Raw genomic sequence first — 11,627 nt, 5'->3', positions numbered from 1 at the left:
AATTGAGTGCTCCAGATCTTCATCTGTGGAATACAGCTCTCGCAGCCGATCCCAGATTTCTTTAGCTGTGCTACAGGAACTCACCAATCTAAACGTCTCAGATTGAAGAGCGAATCGAATTAGTCTCAGTGCCTTGATGTTGCACTGAAACTTCTCCTTTTCGTCCTGAGCAACATCTTTCACATCTTTCAACAAATCATTATACTCCTTTTTAGTTTTAACAATTTTGGATGTTCCTGAATGAGCAAATGGTCCACTCACAATAGCTTCCCATATCAGATACCCATTATCTTCAGATCCAATGACGTAGTCTTCAAAGTGGTGCGTCCAAACCTCGTAATCTTGAGTGTAGAGAATTGGAATCTTGGTTGTAGATCCTATACTGTTTGAGATGTTGATAGGATTGGATTGAGAATCGTCCATGCTTGATCGTTTAACCTGTTGTAAGATCAGACTTGTAATACGTAATATTAGGGCAAGATGAATAAATAATGAGATACGTCAATTATGGAGTGACGGCTCAATAAATATTAGTAAATGCGGAATAAACCCTAATCACTTCTTTCACAGAAGAGATGTGTATGAATTACACAGTCTCCTGCTCTGATACCAATTGAAGAGTTAAGAAACTCTTTGATTGTTTAGATCTTTGAACAGATTAATCACAAAAACGATAAACAGTAATATCAAGCACAAGAATGAATCAAAATATGTCGAATGATTCAATAGATTCAAGCCTCAGCAGAGCTCGATAAAGAACTTCCATTGTAGAGGCTGTTAGGGTTACAAAATGATAAAGATAATAATTGCCTTCCAAATCCTTACGTACTAAGATGCATGCAAGCACCTACAAATACAAAGCCCTAGATATAACTCTCGGATGGACAGGCCCAATCCGGAGACTAAATGGACTAATGAGCGAGCCCAAGACGCAACACCTTTCAGACCCTACACTATGCATATAGTTGCCGAGTTTTCCCATATTTACATGCTTATTCTCGTCATAAGCTTGCACCACGAAGCATCCCGTGTGTATTTATGGGATATAGAACTCAATACAAAGGCTACAAGTGCCTTAATCCAATCATCGCTCCTATCTACATAACACGACGTGCTCGGTTTGATGAAAATGTTTTTCCTTTTGCTAGATCCGATCATTCACCAAATATATATGCGTTGGATTTATCAACATTTATGGAAGATCAACCTTTTCCCAAAATGGCCTTGACCTCATCGCTTCCTTCTCCTCCTACTAAATCCTTTCAACCCACCAATACTTCTCATTGTTCTCCCTGCCGACCTACTACTCCTTTACCTGACACACCACAATCTATGACTACCACCTCCCCATTGACTCAAACAGAATATGTCACCTTATCCCAGACACCTCTAACATCAACGGATATTCCTTTGGTCTAGAATACACCTGCCTCTACCCTGTTCATTCCACTTTCTCTGAACCGACCTCTCAATCCTTGCCCGTTTCACCACCATCCACCCCAATACCATCAGTGTCTACTCAAGCCACCTCCCAATTGGTTTCATCTTCTTTGCACATTTTGGTTACTCGGGGAAACACAGGTATCTTCAAACCTAAACATGTGCTTGATCTTGAATCTCTTACCACAAATCCTCTTCATATTGCTCTTTTCTACAACTGAGCTAAGAGGTTTCAAATCAGCTGCCAAGGATCCTCAATGGATGGCTGCCATGTGTGAGGAAATGGATGCTTTGAAACATTCCAACACTTGGAAATCGTTACCTCGTCCAAATTCATCTAATGTTGTTGGTTCAAAATGGATATTTCGCATCAAGTACAATTATGATGGAACCATTCGATGTTATAAAGCTCGTTCGGTGGCCCAAGGTTTTACTCAAATATCGGGACTTGATTATTCGCATACCTTTAGCCATGTTGTAAAGGCCACAACTATTCGTATTGTCCTATCTCTTAATGTGTTAAATGGATGGAAACTACACTAGCTTAATGTCACGAATGCCTTCTTGAATGGATACTTAAATGAGACAGTGTTTATGGAGCAACCTCCTGTTTTCGTAAATCCCTAGTTCCCACAACACATGTTCAAGTTGTTAAAAACCTTGTATAGTCTAAAAAAAGCTCCTTGTTCTTGGTTTCAATGACTCAGTACCTTCCTGGCCACCTACGGCTTCACCTGTAGTCATGCTGACACGTCCCTTTTTATATATGCATGAAACTCATACATCATGTACTTACTCGTTTATATTGATGATCTCATCCTCACTGGCAAGGATATGTCCATTATCTCTACTTTTATTTCACAGCTCCATCATGAGTATGTGTAACATAGCAAAATTGAAGACCAAAATTTTCATTTTTGATATAACGATTCATAAAACAATTTATAAAAAAACATCATCAATTTATTTCATTTCATAAAAACCGTAGATCATATGTCTCAAAAGCATGTCATAAGATAGTAACAATATCAGAGTACAAATCACAAGAATCTCATATGTGGAAAATCTTGTCTGTGATGCGTTGCTACCGTGCCGGCTTCTTTCCCTTCGAAGAAGAAGGACCTGAAACAAAAACTGAAAACTGTAAGCACAAATCTTAGTGAGTTCCCTCATCATATCATATACCATACAACATACATACTATCTAACATATACGGGTACTAGACTACCCCTTCGGTCTCTTTCAACCGGTAACTGCCTAGCATACTAGGGTGTTGGCATACCTCTTAGGTCCTTTCGACGGGTACCTAGCCTAGCATATCAGGGTGCTAGCCTACTCCTTCGGTCCTTTCGACCGGTACCTCGCCTATCATCTCAGGGTACTGGCCTACCCCTTCGGTCCTTTTGACTGGTACCGGAGACTATTTCACCCCTACTCTACCACATATCATCCTAGTGCATAAACATATAAATCATATACTGCCTAGCTTATGCGGGTGCTGGCATACCCCTTCGGTCCTATCGGCCGGTATTGGGGTCTATCATACCCCTCCTACCACTGTCACATAATATCATAGCATACTAGCACATAAAGCATAACAGATAGTGACATACCAAATAATTATCACAAAGACAATCATCTCTACTATAACTCTTACTAGTGGGCCGACATTGGTGCCTTTGACGCACTTCTACTGGAAGGTAAATCACCTCAATGTTGCGTAGTAGCTGAACTGTACTCGGTGCTGGGGTCAACTCCTCTCAAACTCCTACACATAAAAAACTCCTTTAATCACCCTTTCATACTCATAACCCCTTAAAGGGTCAACTCTGGTCAATAGTCAAAGTCAAAGTCAACATCCTGGTAAAGGTCAACACCCTGGTTGACTCAACTCACCGAGTTGGTCCATCAACTCATTGAGTTCCATAATCTATAAAACCCTGAAATCTCGATCCTAGTTGTCAAGTTCTTTCATGAACTTGTCGGTTTATTTCTCATAACATAGTCGGGACCTTTTACTCACAACTCGTTGAGTTCCTCCTTGAACTCGTCGAGTTCTCCTTCATATAGAATCGAGATATTTTCCTCACAACTGGTCAAGTTCCTCCTTGAACTCGTCGAGTTCCTCAATCTTCATAACATAGTCAGGACCTATCACTCACAACTCGTCGGGTCCTTCCTTGAACTCATCGACTTCCTCAATCTTCATAACCTAAAACCATGGCCAACTCACCGAGTCATCTCCTAGACTTAATGAGTTTACTCAATAATAAAAAAGGTTGGGGGAACACGACCCAACTCGCAAAGTCGTATGAACAACTCGTCGAGCCCCCCCCCCCACCCCCAGCCTATATCCATTAAGTCACCTTCTGTTGGGCTTAATGCATCTAAATCATAGATCTTGTTCCCTAGTGTCGATATAATACGTAAAGTTTCTAACTTTACGTCCATGCATGGGTTATTTAGCTCAAAAAGCCCTAAAAAGTGGTTCACATGTTGTACTGGGACTCCCATGGCCATAAAGTTGGCACCTTTATGCCATGGAGTCCCTCAAGGGCTCTAGATCCGAATTCATGACTCTAAAACATGCTTGCATCCATGAATGGTTCCATAATAGGCTCCTTAAGGCCCTAAACTACTCCATAAAAAGATCTAGTAAATGAATAGTCAAGGTATAGACATTATACCTCAATAAGGCTGCTTTGACCATGAAATCTCTGGATCCAAGGCTTCTTCCTTCAACCAAGCACTTCAGGCTTCCACTCCTTCAAGGAAATACCAAAGAATCACTCTCTTTTCACTCACATACACTCAAAAGGCTCAAGATCACGAATTAGGGTTTCGTTGGACTAAGGGAGGCTACAATGAAGTGTTAAGGTGCTTAAATAGGGTATAATTATACAAACCCTGAAAATTAGGGTTTCACTCTGGCAGCCCTACTCGTCGAGTTGAGGCTTCTCGACTCGTCGAGTAGACTTCAAGTCTCGCGTCCAAAAATCCGTTTCTACTCGACGAGTTTGGAGACTCCAACTCGTCGAGTCCCTTTACAAAAATGAATGATTTGATTTAAAGTACATACTAGGATCTGGGCGTTACAGTTTGGAATTAAGGATCTTGGAGACCTCAATCATTTTTTGGGTCTCAAAGTTGCATATACTGATCATGGATTATTTTTGACTCGGTCTAAATATGCTTGCGATATTCTTCTGCGTGATGGTCTCGTTGACTCCAAACCGGCTCCTACTCCTCTTGCTCCTCATTAGTCTTTCAGTTTTGATGGTACTTTATTTTCCAATCCTACTCTTTATCGATCACTTGTTGAGGGTACTGCAATATTTGACCATTACCAGAACATATTTGCCTTACTCTGTTAATCAAGTAAGTCAATTTCTATATGCTCCAACCGTTACTCATTTTCAATTAGTTTAGAGGATATTGCATTATGTCAAAGGCATTGTATCATTCGGTCTTACCTTTACTTGTCTGCATAAGAATCTTCTTTTCGGATACTCTGATGTTGATTGGACACGCTGTCTTCAGACTCGTCATTCTACTTACTGGTACTCTATATTTCTTGGTGGCAGTCTTTTTTCCTAGAGTGCAAAGAAACAACCCACTGTATCTCAATCTAGTTGTGAGTTTGAGTATCATGTGATGGCCAATACTACTATTGAACTAGTCTGGATAACTCATATTTTTCAAGAATTGTGTACTCTACCACTTGATCGGCCAACACTTTTGTGTGATAATAAAAGTGTCTTATTTATGACTCAAAATCCAGTTTCTCATAAACGAGCAAGACGTATCGATATTGACTATCATTTCATCCAAGAACTAGTTACATCTGGAAAATTATACACTAAGTTTGTTCCTACCAATGTTCAGGCTGTTGACATCTTCACGAACAGTTTGCCAAGGACACAATTTAAAACATTTTGTACCATGCTTCGTCTTAGCCCACCCCCCTTTCTATTGGGGGGGAGAGGTATTAGATGAAAATTTATATTTTAGTAAAGGATTGTGTATATCCCATTAATTTTTGTAATTATCCTAAATTAGTGTTGTACTCCTTATTATATAATGAATATCGATCCTCCACAAATTGTGTGGTTAATTTTCATAATTATGTGAGTATCCAATCAACCAACAATAAATTGAATTAATCTAAATTTTACTTAATTTATCGATATAGATGTGTTGAGTCATGAGGTACGGGATATTGGCTTTGATACCATGTAAATATATGTTGTAACATCCTGACTCCCAGGTATAATATTTACCCATTTATTTTTGAGTTTTTTGAGCAACTCGACGAGTTGGATGCCCCAACTCGTCGAGTAGAGGCGGATTGACCACGTAGGTTTTATGACCAACTCGACGAGTCAGAGAGACCAACTCGGTGAGTTAGCGCTGTGAGAGGAAACCCTAATTCTCCAGGCATGGGTCCTATTTAAAGGACCTTAAGCTCTCATTTCTGCCTCACCAGCCACCTTACTTCCCTGTGTGAAACCTTAATCATCTATAATGAGCTAAGAGAGAAAGAGAGCTAATCTTTAGGCATTTTAGTGCACTTTTTGAAGAGAAGAGTGGAGCATCAAAGTAAGGATCGAGAAGAAACTGTTGGATATGGTGTTAATTCGTCTAGAGCTTCTGTTGAAGGTAAAAAGTCTCCACCTTTCTCATTAGTTTGGTTAGATCTCATGTTATGGAGTTTTAGGGCTTATTCCATCTTTCATTGAGGCTTTGAGTGTATTGAACTCACCAAGAGTTTGAGACTTTAGATCTGGACCTTGTAAGGTCCCTAGAGTCCAAAGGTCCCAGCTTTATCCAGCTACAGAGTAGCTTTTATACTTAAGACCCTAAATGGAGTTTGTTTTGGCATTTCAAGCCCTAAGTGCCATGCATGGACGTAAAGATTGTAGCTTTATGTCGTATTTCAGCCTTGGGAGGCTAGATCTGGAGTTTGGGGTTGTAAATATGCCTTAAAACGTCTGAATGGGAAATGGGACTTAAGGGACTCGCCGAGTTGATGAGCCAACTCAACGTGTCGACTAGGGTTTTCCCTATGAGTCTGGACATGAGTAACTCGGAAAGTTCCTGAGACAACTCGACGAGTTAAGTTGGGTTTTCGTGACTATCCTGAAGGAACGAGGAGACTCGACGAGTCACATATATGCACTTGACGATTCGGGTCAACATCAAATGTTGACTCGAGTGTTGACTTTAGATGACTTTAGGGTTTGGTCAAGATAGGGTGTACAGAGACCATGGAGGGGTAGAATGGTCTTTTACCCATTCCAAGAGTTATGGAGAGAGAGAGTAGCCTTTGGTTATTTATAGTTGTGAATGGAGTGTTAATTAGATATAATTATCATATGTGTTAGGTAGAGGCTAGATCGGTGACTCGTGTACAAGGTTTATTTGCTTGGTTACGAGGTGAGTCTTCTCACTATACTTACCTAGAGTGGTAATCTTTGTGTGACCGGAGGGTCTTATGTGCTTATATTGAGTATTGTGATATCCTGCTTATGTCTTTGTGATTTATGTTGTGTATTATTCTGAGCTTACTGAGTTAGGACCAGAGGGTCCACCCGAGTTGTGGGGCCGGAGGGTTCCACTGAGACACATTGACCGGAGGGTCTTATTTGAGTATGGCCATGATAGTCTAATGAGATGTGTGTGGTATTTTGGGGAACTCACTAAGCTTCATGCTTACTGTTTTATGTGTTTCAGGTACTTCTTAGGATCACGGGAAGGCACCGGCTTGATTGTACACACGAGGTGGAGTTATGTTTTGAGGATCCTGGATTGTGTTTAAACAATTTATGAACATGTGTTTTTGATAAATTGTCATTTTGGAGATTTGTGAATTTTGTTTATGAGAATTATGTGATTTTTAAAAAATGAAAATTTTGTTTAAAAAATTCCAGTGTTACAAGTTGGTATCCGAGCCTTGGTTTGAGGGATTCGGATATACCTTCGGGTGTGTCTAGACTCAAACAAAGGATTTGAGAAAAAATTTCAAAGAAATGATTTTTTCAAAATGAGAAAGAGTCTAAGAGAAAAACGAGTTGGAGCAGTGTGTACAATCAGCCAGAGCCCAAACGGTGATTTCCCAAAATACCCTTACTTATTTGTGTTATCAGATATTTATGAGATGTTAGGGATGCATGCTAGAGGATAGGTTAGGTATTTCATATTTAGGGATAGAATTTCCTGATTTGTGATGCCTTAGCCTAGTAGTTGTTGCTATCTGTTGTTTGCCTTGAATATGTGCTGAGTAGGAGTATCTAGCAGGAATCACTTGGAAAGAGTTCTGAGTCGAGGGATAATCTAGGAGAGATATCTAGATGAGTATATGAGGAGTCTCCTGAGAGAGTAATCTGATATCCATGAGAGATATAGTACTTGTGTATTGGAATCCTAGGAGGAGGACTTGGGGTGACTACAGGTTGGTGTGGAAGGTAGTATTGGGCCCATACTACTGAAAACACCGGATATGTATGCAAACCAAGTAAGAATCATTAGGGTCCTAAGGAGCATGTAGGGGCGGGAAATCGAGTGTGAGTATGCTCGAATGAGTCTCTGATGATTTTTGTGTTGTGTTTCAGAGACATCATGGTGGGTAAGCGCCACAACCCCGAGGGCAGTAGTGCCAACGACGAGGAGATCTGTCGGATCATTCATGAGGAGGTGGTCGCAGCTATTCGAGAGGCAATATCGGAGATGTTTGGGTCTATTAAGACCACACTGATTGAGACATTTGATGAGTGTTATGATGTTGTTACTGAGGTTGTTGCCGCTGCAGCTACTGTAGCCATAGCCGCTGCTAGGCCACAAGGAGGTGACTCGGTGTTGTTCCGGGAGTTCAACAACACGAAGCCACCAGAGTTTGATGGGACACAGGATCCAATTGCTGCTATGAGATGGATCTCCGATATCGAGGGGTGTTTTATATGTGTTCGCACCCCGAGCACTTGAGAGTTTGGTTTGCGCTGAACCGGCTTCGCTTGGGAGCGAAGGACTGGTGGAAGTTTGTGACAGCCAGTTTTACTCCTGCAGACCATGCTGTAGTGACGTGGGAGAGGTTCACACAGTTTTTCCGAGACGAGTATGTTCCCCAGGTGGAGAGGGAACGGTTGGACCAGGAGTTTCTGTCTCTCAAGTGAAAGATAGAAACCGTGATTGAGATTTCGAGGATGTTCATGAGAGGGCGTTGTTTTACCCTGAGCATGTGTCTACTGAGTAGGCACATGTGAGATGTTATCTAACTATACTGAGGAGGGATATACGGGAGGTCGTGGCGAACTCGTCTTATCGGACATTGGCCGAGTTGCAGACCAATGCCCGATGGAGGGAGATTGAGCTAGAGTTACAGGCCAGGGAGGAGGGAGAGTCCACGGGAGGGACCGGAGACCAATTTAGTCGCAGTCGGCGACAAAGCGGACAAAGCTCGCTGATGCGAGAGCTGAGGGCCAGAAGGGCCGCACTTGTTGCAAGTGTGGCAAGAGTCACAAGGGATCATGTCGAACAGGGATTTGCTACAAATGTGGCAAAGAGGGGCATATGGTGAAGGATTGCCCCAAGGGGTTTGTAGTTTGCTTTCACTGCAACCAAACCGGCCATCGGAAGGCCGAGTGCCCTCAAATCGTTCACGGATCATCCTAGGGTTCCACTACTGCTGCTTTGTGTGCTACTGATAGTCGGCTGGTGAAGGCCGAGGCTCCGAGGGCTCGTGGGAGAGCTTTTCAGCTGACCGAGGAGGACATCCGCGCAGCACCTGATGTCGTGGCCGGTACGTATTTCCTTATTTATATTATTTTGAGATTTGTTGTGCTTATTTTGTGTTGTATTTATGTACTTTTCTTGTGAGTTCTATACCTGCTTTGGTGTTATTTGACTTGGGTTCGAGTCGATCCTTCATGTCTTTAGCTTTTAGTTGTCACATTAGTATCCGACGTGAGGCGTTGAGTTGACCTCTGAGGGTTTCTGTAGCCGACGAGCATGTGGTTTTCGCTACTGATGTATTCCGAGGATGTGTACTAGAGATTTTTGGTGTTGAGTTTCCGATAGACCTGGTACCGATCACGATGGGAGATGTCTGTGTCATAGTGGGCATGGACTGGTTGAGTCGGTTTGGAGCTATGATCGAATGTGAGCACCAGATACTCAGATGGTGACCATACGAGACCCTAGTGGGGGAGTGCTTATGGTGTATGGCGAGGGTACCAGATCTAGATCATCTTTCTACTCTGCTGTCAGGGAAAGATAGAGTCTACAACATGGATGTATGGGCTTTTGGCGTACGTGATGGATATGCGGGTTGCTACAGAGGGGTCGAGTTCTATCTTCGAGGTTCCGATAGTGTGCGAGTTTTCGGATGTTTTTCCCGAGGAGTTGTTGGGTATGCCTCCCGAGAGGTAGGTGGAGTTCTGGATTGATCGGACAAGTTTTCGAGTTTGAGACAGATAGTTGGGGGCTTATGAATTTCCGTGGGCGGATTTGGGTGCCCTCTTCAGGTGGAGCTCGGCGCTTACTGATGGAGGAGGCACATAGATCGATATTCTCGATCCATCTAGGAGCCACTAAGATGTATTTGGATCTGAAGAGAGATTACCGGTGGCCCTGTGTGAAGAGGGATGTGGCATGGGTAGTTGAGAGGTGTTTGACCTGTCGTCGGGTTAAGGAAGAGCACCAGCGTCCACATGGCCCGTTAGAGCCTCTAGAGATTCCCCAGTGGAAGTGGGAGCAGATTTCCATGGATTTTATCACCAAATTACCGAGAACCGTGCGAGGTGTCGACGCGATATGGGTAATTGACTAATTGTGGACCAGTTGACAAAGAGTGCTCACTTCCTTGCTATCAGTGAGAGCTCTTCTGTAGAGAGATTGGCCGAGATTTATATGAGAAAGGTGGTGGCACGGCATGGAGTGCCGACATTGACAGTGTCAGATTGGGATGTGCGTTTTACTTCCAGATTCTGGAAGAGGTTTCATGAGGAGTTGGGTACCCGATTGCACTTTAGTACCGCATACCACCCACAGAATGACAGACAGAGTGAGCGGACGATTCAGAAACTTGAGGACATGCTGCGAGCATATGTTATGAACTTCGGGGGGAGTTGGGACACCTATTTTCCCTTGGCTGAGTTTTCTTATAACAACATCCACCATTCCAGTATCGGTATGCCTCCCTTTGAGCTCTTATATGGGAGGAGGTGTCGGACACCCATCTATTGGGGAGATGAAACAACCCAAAAATACGACCCGAAAATTTCATTTTTAATATAACCAAAAGTCATAAAACTGAGTATCATATAATAAAACCATATGCTATGTATCTCAAACCATACTAAAATACTGTGAGAAAGCTGTGTCACAACTGTATCAAAACAAATCTAAGAAAACTGTATCAACTCCCAGGACAAAAACTAAAGCTGTGGTGTGTGCGATGCCATCATCCCGAGCTCTTCCCTTTACTTGCGGAAGTACCTAAAACCAAAAACTGAAACCATAAGCACGAAGCTTAGTGAGCTCCCCCAAACTACCACATACCACACAATAACAAATAAAGCACATACTGGGCCTTGCCCACTGCATCGGACCGAAGTCCGGAACTGACTGCATCGGACCGAAGTCCGGAACTAGCTACATCGGACCGAAGTCCGGAACTGACTGCATCGGACCGAAGTCCGGAACTGACTAGGACCTTGTCCCCTGCATCCGACCGGAGTCCGGAACTAACTGCATCGGACCGAAGTCCGGAACTGTTTGAACATAGCATAACATAAACACGTAATTGCTAACATAACACATACACTACATCGGACCGAAGTCCGGAACACATAACACAAAACATGCTTGAATCACAAAGACATTAAGCACTCTAACTACTGCATCTGACTGAAATCCGGAACTACTGCTAACTAAACGGGCCGGCATTATGGCCGTAGACCCGTTCCTACTGAAAGGAAACTCACCTCGTGAACTGGCTGCTGTGTGTATGGCTCTGGAAGCTATCTGCTGCTGCTCCGGTATCTCCCCGGAAACAATTCCATAAACACACTCAATCAAATACTAATCACTGCATTGGGGTAAAATGACTCTTTTACCCCTGGACAAAGTCAACTCTCCCGGTCAAATTCAACCTATAGTTGACCTGACTCGCCGAGTTGGGCCGCCAACT

This window comes from Lactuca sativa, chromosome 7 (assembly GCF_002870075.4).
Source record: "Lactuca sativa cultivar Salinas chromosome 7, Lsat_Salinas_v11, whole genome shotgun sequence".
Lineage (NCBI taxonomy): Eukaryota > Viridiplantae > Streptophyta > Magnoliopsida > Asterales > Asteraceae > Lactuca > Lactuca sativa.
This window is presented reverse-complemented; position numbering follows the sequence as displayed.